Here is an 11,265-nt window from a genome sequence, read left to right on the forward strand (position 1 = left end):
AAGGGAGCGAGCAGCAGCATCTGGATCTACGTTTGCCTTCAGGGAGGAATGAATGCCTGGGATTTCAGATCTGATCCAAGTTCAATGTCTCTGGCCTGAGGTTGTTTTTGATTCAAGGCCACTGCGCCCTGGTTTCCATCAACACTGAAATAAACACCACTTTTCAATCTGCACCTTTTATTAATGGTGTGACTCACTTAATGAGGGCTCTGCTGACTCACTTCAATCTTCTCTTTAGGAGAGGCCCATCAAGGAATCCTAGACAGCTGCCAGGCTGGATCTACTCTGTGTCAGCATTTGGCAAGTCCAGCCACCCTTGTAAGCACCTTCTCCTTCCAGAAGAGGGAATGGGAGAAACCCCAAGACTCGAGATAAGCACAAAAAAACATGCACATGAGTTTAAGGGCTATTTTATTGGGTTTCTCTGGACTCTGTTGTTATTTTTTAAGTTTCAGGCAGACACACGGTCATGAATAGATTCCTCTTAAAACCTGATCATAAAATATTCTCCAAATAGGCAGAGAGAGGCACTAATCAAAACTGACAGGAAAGGTCTGCACAGAGAAACAGATTTCAATGAGACACCGAGGGTTTTTTTTTTTTATTGCAAAGTTTTGCTTCCCAGGCTGACTCACAGAGGAAAAGAATATTCGCCCCTGATGACAAGATGTGATTTAGTGCATTCACATCACAGAATGGCCATCGCTTAAAGATGGCAGCATGGTCTCCCCAGAGGTTGGAGCAGAATCTGTGGTTCTGTCTACACACAATTTCACGCTGGCTCTATTTTCCTGGGAAATTGATTTTTGTTTGTGAACAAAAGTCCTTGCCCAATCCACTCATTTTTAGGTCTGGTTTTTGTCACTGTTCACACAGAGTTCTTTGAAATCATTTCAGGCCAAACATAATTCTTTTCACAATAAACTACATTGCTGATTACACATAAGGTTGCTGGGTGCTCCCATCCTGCCTTTTGGGTGACCCGATCAGGTTGGAAACTTGTAGCTAAAAATGCCACCTTGGGGACTGGCATGCTCTCTTTTCCACTACTGTAGTCGTGATAGGACTGGACGAGGAAAGCTAAAAAATGGGAAAGACATTTTATAAGCATCAGAGTAAAGGGGAAGGTGTTATTTAAATGTGAGACTACAAACTACACATATAGTAGTCTTTCTGAAAGAATGATCAAAGCTTGCCTTCGGAGAAAAATGCCTGTTTATTGAGGAACAGCTCTGCATATTTATAGAGCCAGGGGTGGTTTGACAGTTGGCATGGGGTGCTTTCTGATTGGTGGGTAAGGATCAGGAGAGCCAACAGGGCTAGTCTGATTGGTGGGTAAGGATCATGTGAGCCAGCAAAGCTCACCATTGGATGGCTCTTCTTGGGGAATGCGGAAATTAGTCTTTGGAGCAGGGGTGACTCCCAACACTTTCCTTACCCCATCCATGATTTTGCTAAGGTTTACCCACAGTCCACCATAGTTTGAAGATATTAGAAGGGGAAAAACTCCAGAAATGCACGGTTGATAAAGTTTTAAATTCTATGTCCCTGTGAGTATGGTGAAGAAACCCCAAGTCATTCTGTCCAATCCTACCTGGAATGGGAATAACCCCTGCGTTCTGTGTAGCCATGTTTTATATATATATGTATGTAGATAGGTACACACACACACACACACACACACACACACACGTTCATGAGAGATTGCATTGGCTGTGAGATCAGTCATGTGGGATTCACAACTGGACTTGCCGGAACCCCTGGCCTTGGGATTAAGAGTCAGCAAAGTCAAGGGAGGCAGGATAGAAGACTGTCCCCAAAGCCTGATTCTTTATTGCACCAGGCAATGGCCACTGCATCATGTGTGGCACTTGACTAGATATAGAGAAGAAAAGGTGCAGAGAGGAATGTACTTGGCCAAGATGGCCAATGTCTGAAACATCACCCACCTCCATCTGGCTATCTGGCTTCTGAACTGGTAACCAACTGTATTAGTCAACTTAAGCCTGAGATAATCAACTTATGAGAAGTTCTATTTCCTCCTGGCTTTAGTGGCTTCGCCTGGGATCACCAGGCCCTGCTGCTTTGGATCTGGGATGGTCCATCATGGTGGGAACAAAGACATTCCACTCATAGTTAGAAGCAAAAGAAAGAAAGGCAGAGAAGGACCTGGGTTCCCTTAATTTCCCTCCATGGGCACACCTCCAGTTACCTCAAGACTCCCACTAGTCCTCACCTCTTAAAATTATCATCTTTCAGCAGCACCTCACTGGAGACCAAGCCTTTACACATGGACCTTGGGCAAAACTTGAAGGATTTAAATATCCAAACATTATTTAAACATCCAAACAAAATACAACTCAGGGGAAAAGAATATTGCATTATCCAAGTAGAGGAGGAATTAAGGGAAATGATGAAAGTCAGATGAGTAGCATGTGTTGGCTCGCCCTTATGACCAGTGTCCTATAAGAAAGAGAAGACTTTACCCTAACAACCAGCCAAGCTGCAAAACAGATGGAAAAGAACACAGCTCTTTGCAGGTTAAATATTTTCCACCAGAAGTATATAATCTGAGTCGATTGAGTTTGGCAAGAGGGAGCCTTCCAGGGTTGCAAAAGATAAAGCCAATTTTTCTTAAACTTTAACCTGAAGCAGTTTTAACTAGTAACTGGAAGCCCTCGAGTCAGCAAGAGAGAAAACTCAACCCCAAGTCCATTCAAACATCCTCCATTCAGGGTTCCTTACCAGATGACTTCCCAGGTTCATGGGAATGATCACATTTCTCAGGATTATGAGCAAAGCCTGTTGTTTCAAATGACTTTAAAGTTGGGAGAGTGGTTGGACAAAGCAGAGAGGCCAGTAAATAAAAGTGTTATTTGAACAACTCAATGGAAACAAGATATTGGGTTGTAGATATCTGTACATGGAGCCGATTGGGAAGCAAATACATAGGAAACCTACTAAAATATTGAGAGAACTGTATTCAAAGGAATTACAAGCTTAGACTCAAAAGCCAATATAGGCCCCAAGCCTTCAAACCTAGACCAGTAGGAAGGGAGATGATCAGTTGCACCACCTACCAAAAGAACAATCTCATATGTGACCACAAAGGACTATGAGCAAGGGATAGAGGCTAAGGATGCAAGACTGGATGACCAAACAATCCACTGCACTGACTGGAAAGAGGGTCTCTGCTATTCTTCCTCTGGCTTGGCTTGTTACAGATCCAATTGTGGGAAGGGACGGCATTAGAAACACACGGTAACCACTGATGAGTAACTATTGTGTGCTTGTGATTCTTTTTTTTTCTCCAAAAATAAGCTTCTGGTATTATTGTTATTGGCAGATAAAATTGTATTTTCACATACAAATGTAATTTTTTTAAGTATATGTCTGGCCATTGTGTTTTCCCTTCACTGATATATACATTCAATATAGGGGGGACAGAAAATGTGTGCTTTAGGCTAGAAATCAGTGGCCCGTGAGGAGCCATCCCAGGCCTGATGGATAAGGTTATACAATACCTAGAAATCAAGGAGTTTGGCTAGGACTTAGTACTGCCTCCTTATGGGAAAAGAGTATGTCATGTCATTAGTGAAATAACCCAACAAGGATATTCAGATGGCCACAAGGGCAGACTCACAGAGATAACTAGTTGACACCAATGTCTCTTCTGGCTCAGAAACAAATAGTTAGCTGAGCACAGGGCTATTCAGAATGAAGATCCCATTTTACACTGCCCCACACATTGACCAGTTAATTGTATTCTGATGTAAGCCAATGTAGTGTATGCAACTTCCTGGGAGTTTCCTCAAGGGAAGAAGTCAGATTCTTGGATTTCTCTTCTTTATGCTGGATGAAATTCAGATGCATTGGATGGTGCTGGGGCAGCCATTTTGTTTCCTGAGAATGGAAATAATAAAAGTGATCTGGGATCCTAATGGCTGTGGCCCTAAACTTTTATATCAGCTCCCAATGGCTTATGTCTAGACATGAAAGAAAGAAGTAAAACTGCAGTTTGTGAAAGATACCGGGTTTGTTTTTTTTCTTGGTCCTTACAAACTTAATATAACTACCATACATGTATATAACCTAAAATTATTTCAAGAGATAGTCTAATCAACTAGCAGATGAATCAAAATAAACAGGTCATGAAAAGAAATCCATGATACGAAAGAAATGATGGTAAGTGCCAAAACAATTTGCTAGGATTTGAATATGAGAAGTCCTTCAAAAGCTCCTGTGTTGGTTCAGGAATATTCACAGGTGAAATGGTTGGAGTGTGAGGGCTGTAACCTGATCAGTCCATCCTAGTTTAAATAGACTAACTGGGTGGTAACTGTAGGCAGGTGGGATGTGGCTGGAAGAAATGGGTCACTGGGGGTATCCATCTTTCCTGTGGCCCCTCCCACCCTCTCTCTGTGTTTCCTAGCAGTGGTACACAGAGCAGTGCTCTGTCAACACACCCTTCCACCACGATGTTCTACCTTCTGTTAGGCCCAGAGCAATGCCTTTGGTTGACAATGGGCTAAATCTCTGAAACTGTGAGTCCAAAATAAGTTTTTCTTGCTCTACGTTAGTCTTGTCAGGTATTTTGGTCATTGTGACATAGAGCTGAATGGCACAGTGTTCAAATAGAAAATAAAGTGTAAAAATTTCCAAAAATAATGCAATAAGTCTGATTACTTACTGACAGAAGTTCCATGTGATAGTAATTTAAAAAAAAACATCTTAACATTATATGAGATTCTATTTATGACTATGATGTTAGTACTCACTTATCAGTGCCAGGAACTGCACTATTTTGTTTTATTTTGGGTTTTGTGGGTAGATGTGTATGCTGAGATCAAACCCAGCATACACCTATGCTGGGCAAGTACTGAGCCACACACTCCCAGCCACAGGCAGTGTTCTGTTCTAAATGCTTCCTACAGATTATCTCATTTTATGTGTAGAATGACACTCTGATCATTTTATTGTACCCATTTTAGAAATGGGATTATTTAGTCATAGAATGGTTTTTTTTATTACTTCTATACTTTAGCTGTCAACCCAAACATGGCAGTTAGCAGTGCAAAGTATGAAATCCAACAAGAGGGCTAATTCCATTATTTTACATAGAGAGCACTCAGGAATGCTATGCGCCGCCTACCACTGTCAATTAAGTTATTAAAGAAAAAAGAAACAAAAGATAAAAACCCTTCTAAATTACTGAAGGAAAAAATATTTAGGAGAAAGAATAACAGCCAAAGGATAACAACAAAAAAATTAAAAGTAAAGAGAAAATAAGAGAGCTTTTAAAATACAGTGGAAATAAGATAACACTCATTATATTAAAGGCAAATGCTTAAACTCCTCTATCAAAAATGTCCTATAAGCTGAAGCAAAATATAAAACATAACAATTAAATCAATTGATCACAAACTAAGAACCAGAAGCCATTCTGAATATCAGCACTAAAGTGACCAAAAGGTCATTATAAATCAATAAATTGATGATATAATTCACCAGATGGTAGCTTATCACTGCAACAAGATTACTCTGCACCAAAAAAGAAGTCAAAATCAATTGTAGGCGAAAATATTTTAAAAACAACTTTAAAAAAAGTCAGAAAAGTACCATCATCTAATTTAGAACTAGGATTGTAAAATATCTCCATATAATTTAGAACAGGGATTGTAGTAAAGAATAAGATACATGATACAATGAGACCACCTATAAACTATGTCACAAAACACCAAAAGCAAATCAAGAGAAAAGAAGTTGGGAAAAATTGCAATACTTACAGTTGGAAACATTATGGAATACAGGACATAGAAAGAGCTCAAAAAATGTTAGCTAATTTCTAAAATAAAGAAAGAAGAGAACATGATACTAAAATTTACAAAAGAAAAAAAATCATGGGACAAATAGCTATGTTTTAAAGTACGGTACTACTCTAAATCTAGAAGCAATTTTGATCCATAATCCTTTTTTTTTAAAGCACTTTCCTGTGTTGACAAGGACATGGGAAAACATTTATCTAAATACTGTTTCTTGGGACATAAATTGGTTTAAATTTAGAAAGTATTTTGACATTACGTCAAACGTATGCAAAAACTTTAAGACTGTTTACCCATTTAGTGCTACTAACAATTGATATAATTCAGTTAATTATTCAGCTAAGGATTTGGTTCTAAGGATGGTCACTGTACATAAACATAGAAAAACTCAGGGAAAAAAATAACCCAAAAATTTAAAAGGAATAGTAAGTAGTCACTAATAACTATCATGGTATTGGAAAATGTTTTAAAATAATTAGAAAAATGTGTATCATAATTATATATATATATTGCACATAGCATATGTTTAACCACTGAATGTCTTTAACCACTATTCCTAGTTGGACCATACCTCTGTGCTATACTTTGGATAGGCTCATGTGTGGAAGGTTTGTTCCACTGGGAGTTGATAGAACCTTAAATGAGTGGAGTAGTGGAAGGAAGTTAGATAACTGCCCTTCAAGGGGCTATTGGGGCCCTGGCCCCTGCACTTTCTTCTCTTTGCTTTCCAGCCACCACAAGCTGAGCAGACTGCTCCTCCAGGCACGCACAGCCATGATGCACTGTCTTGCCACAGGCCCGAAAAAAAACAGGAGCAACTGACCCACAGACCGAAACTCTGAAAAATGACCCAAAATAAACCATGCCTTTTGGAAAGTTCATTATCTCCATTATTTTTTGTAGGAATAGAAGCTCACATATTGTATAAAAGGAAATGCACACACATAAACCCACTAATTTGTGAGGAATGATTTATATCAGAGTGGTGGTATTATGAACAATATATTTAAATTTATTTTCCTTTGTTCTTTTCTGTTCATTTCCATTTTTCTGCATGTGCTCTAATTACAATCAGAATATTTATTGCCTTAAGGTATTAAATCAATAAGGATTTAAAATGATTTTTAAGATTCCAACTCTTAAAATAAAAATGAAGGTCTTCGGTGTGTCCCCAAATGAATCAATAATTTTAATCACCAGAACCTGGTCCCTCTATGACATTTCCTGTTGTAGCACTGATAAGCCACAAGGCATGGGAATTGTCCTCACGCCCACCTCTGCCTGTTGCCCTCAGGACCCCCTAGGATAAATGCACATCCGATTGATTGATTGATTACCTTGCCCCCTTACTAAATTTTATCAAAAGAAGAAACTGAAGTCAGAAATGGGCAGTGACTGCTCAAGGTCAGAGCAAGGTCGACACCTAAGCATGGTCTACAGCCTGGTCTCTCAGAATCCATGCCATCTAAAATTTCAACAAATATCCTCAGAGAATGCCCGCTTGCAGCTCTAACAACAAAGAAGTTTATAGCATGAAAACGCTGGTAGGATTGGGGGTACAAACTCTGGCTTGTAGCTGAACTTGCTAAGGAGCTGCTGCTGAGCCATAAAGCAACATGGTCCTGGCTGCCCTTTTCTTTAGACTCAAATCTGTAAATTCGAGTCATAAAGTATAACAGAAGCTTCCTTTGATTTAAGGCTGAGGAGGGGAGAGCCTTGAGTAAGGAACAGAGATCTGAGCTGTTTACTTAAATAAGCGAATGGAACTTTAACAGAACAGCTAATAAACAAATCCTCCACGAGGTCATGCCAGGCTCCCTGGGGCCTGAGGTGTTGGGTCTGAAATCCAGCCAGAGACCAATGCGTCCATTTGGCCTCCCAGAAGTCTCCAGTGGGTCTCCAGGGTCCCCACAGGCCTGAGGTTTGAAATTCCTTCTGACAAGCCAGGCCTGGGGGAGCTTGATTTTACCCACTCTGGAAGGAGAGACAGCAGGGGGTACTCTGCCAACTGGGGAAGTTGGTGCTCCATGGCACTGAGGTATGTCTAAGCTGCTTTTCTCAGACCACAGATCTATTCTCCCTCGCTGCTGTGTCCTCCTTGAAATCCAGCAGAGGAATAAGAAGACCTCAGAGGCAGACCAAGTGACATTCAAATTTTAATTGGATTGGTTTCCATATTTACGTTCAGTGGGCAAGCTGACCTTGGAAAGACTCCTGGCCCCCCTCAGGGAGTTTTCTTCCTGAACCCTCCATCCTTGCTGACCCTTCTTTGTGGACTTATCTTTCTTTCTCTCTTATCACCCATATTCCAATATCCTGTTGAGAAGCCACCCTTCACTTAACAACTGGTCTGATTTGAGCTGACCCTCAAAAGTCCATGTGCTGAAAACTGCATGCCAAAATTCAAAGGTGAATGGTCTTTGAAGGCAGAAACTTGGAGAGGCAATTAGGATGAGAGGAGGCCATGAGGGTGGGGGAACCCTGTGATGGCAATAGTGGCTTTAAAAGAAGAGGAAGGGAGGAGGCCCAAGCTGGCCTGTTTGTGTTCTAGGTGCATGTGATGCCCTCAGCCATGCAGCAAGAAGGTGCTCTCTAGTCACAGGTGCCATGCTTTGGCACTGCCCAGCCTCCAGAACTATGAGCTAAAAAAAATCTTTATTCTTAAAAATTATCCATTCTGTGATATTCAGTTATAGCAACAGTAAACAGCCTAAGACAACAATTGAGACCAAAGTAAAACTTGTATCTTTCACTTCCTTAAAAGATTTGTGTGAACCTACAGATCTCCACAGCTATTGTCATATAGCTTCTAATAGCATCTAGGTATGAATGCAATTTCCATTTCCCTGTATGCTTTTCCTTGCATGAGTATCCAGTAAAGAGTTCTCAAAAAAAAAAAAAAAGAGAGAGAGAACTTCAGCAAGGTAAATGGAGAGCTGGTCTCACCCACGAGCTGAGAGCCAAGGGAGGCCTAGATCTCTGACCACTTCCTGGAGAAAGTATGGCCCTCCCACACTCCCAGAACAAGAGTGGGATGCTGTTTGTCTTTGGTTGCAGCAAGATAGGTGCACCTCAGTGCTTTCTTCCAGTTTCTGTGTCTTTTAAAGCAAGGTGGGGAGCTCTGACGTAGCAATTACTTATGACTCTCCATTGCAGTATATTTACTAAAGCAGTCTTACTAATGGGCTGTTTACAGTCATTTCCCTTTCACAGCTTGGCCCCAAAGTGAAATGAAAACAAACAAAAAAATGATACCCAAGGGTTTATCAATTTTTCTTCCTTATAAACTGCTAGTGCCTCTCAGCAGGAGATGTTCACAATCCTGGAATTTATAACTGCTTCCAGCAGGATTTGACTGCCTACATTGACTCGGTCCATGGAAAAACCCCAGATCCCTCTGGCTGAGTCCGGTACCCCTTGCTGAGATTGGCAAAGTCACTGTTGGGTCTGTGAAATCACTGGGGGGCTGCAGCTCATGGGGCACTGGAGTCTTGCAGGGAAAAATGAGGACACAGTCTTCAACTAGCTTTATGGAAATTCTAAACAAGCAAAGGAGGGGCTTTGTTCCCTGCAGAGATTTCATTAAGTTTCTTTTTTAAAAAAATTTTGAGGAAAGAAAACCTATCTTTTATGACATCTAGTACACAGGAAGTAGGGAACAGTCTGCCAGCAGAACCTGAAATCCAAAGCCAGAGTAAGAGAGTGAAGGGGCAGAGTCCAAGATCAGCTGGAGAGGAAAATGTTGGACAGAAAGCACAGATAAGACATCAAAAGGAAAGAAGGTCACACATAGCCAAATACCATCAGAGTGGCATGTGAGAGGAACCACCCAGCTAAGCCATTACCTCTAGGTTTAGGAGTGAGTTTGTACAAAGGACCATTTTATCCTTTACGTGTGCACTTTGTAAAACAATCAAGCCCATAGTTGTGATTGGCTTTAATGATGCTTGCTTTTTTTCAGTTTTTTTAATTATGCAAAAAGGAATATCCACTAAAATCTGGGTAAACAATAAAACAATCTCTGTTTCCATGCACCTTCAGTCTAGTTAGTGGTAGACATGGAAAAATTAGGTAAAGATGAAGCTTTGGCAATCAGAGAAATGCAAATAAAAACTACTCTAAGATTTCATCTCACTCCATTCAGAATGGCAGCTATTAAGGATAAAAACAACAATTAATATTGGCAAGGATGTGGGGGGAAAGGCACACTCATACATTTCTGGTGGGACTGTAAATTGGTGCCGTCAATATGGAAAGCAGTATGGAGATTCCTTGGAAAACTGGGTATGGAACCACTACTTGACCCAGCTATCCCTCTTCTTGGTCTATATCCAAAGGACTTAAAACAGCATACTACAGAGACACAGCCACATCAATGTTTATAGCAGCACAATTCACAATAGCTAAACTGTGGAACCAATCTAGATGACCTTCAGTAGGTGAATGGATAAATAAAATGTTGTAAATATACACAATGGAATATTACTGAGCATTAAAAGACAATAAAATCATGGCATTTGCAGGTAAATTGATGGAGTTAGAGAAGATAAATGCTAAGTTAAGTTAGCCAATCCCCCCAAACCAAATGCCAAATGTTTTCTCTGATATAAGGAGACTGATTCATAGTGGGATTGGGAGGAGGAGTATGAGAATATTAGATGAACTGTAGATAGGGCAGAGGGGTGGGAGAGGAAAGGAGGGAGCATGGGGTTAGAAATGAGAATGGAATGAGATGGCCATCATTACCCTAAGTACATGTATGAAGACACAAATGGTGTGAATATACACTGTACACAACCAGAGATACGAAAAAATTGTGCTTTATATGTGTAATATGAATTGTAATGCATTCTCCTGTCATATATAACAAATTAGAATAAGAAAATTTAAGGAAAAAAATATGAAGCTTTGGAGTTCACTTGGTAGAGACCATTCAATGCCCTGTAGTTCCCATTGGGAAATAACAACTGCTAAGGGAGGTAGGAAGCTATCAAAACGTATCAAATATATTAGTTTGAAACTTTCAAAGGATGGTATATTAGTTAGGGATTTTCAGAGAAACAGAACTGAAAGTATATATGTAATTATTAGAGGGGATTTATTACATTGACTGATAGGGTGAGTAGTTGACTAGTCCCACAATGGCCATCTGCAGGCTGGCTGAAAAGCTGGGGACACCAGTAGCTGCTCAGTCCAAGAAGCTGGAAGCCTCAGAACCAGAGAGAGAGGCCCATGAAGCAGTCTCAGTCTAAGGCTGAAGGCTTGAAAACCCCTGAAGAGAAACATGGGTGCAAGTCCATGCTCGAAAGCTAAAAATAAAAGTCTGATGTCTACAGGCAACAACACCAAAATATATACCTGATTCAAAAGAGTGGATGCTTCTGCTTCTTTGTTCTCTCTGCATCCCTGGCCTATTGAATGGGGCCACCCATGTTCAGGGTGA

Source organism: Ictidomys tridecemlineatus, chromosome 16 (genome assembly GCF_052094955.1).
Source record: "Ictidomys tridecemlineatus isolate mIctTri1 chromosome 16, mIctTri1.hap1, whole genome shotgun sequence".
Taxonomy (NCBI): domain Eukaryota; kingdom Metazoa; phylum Chordata; class Mammalia; order Rodentia; family Sciuridae; genus Ictidomys; species Ictidomys tridecemlineatus.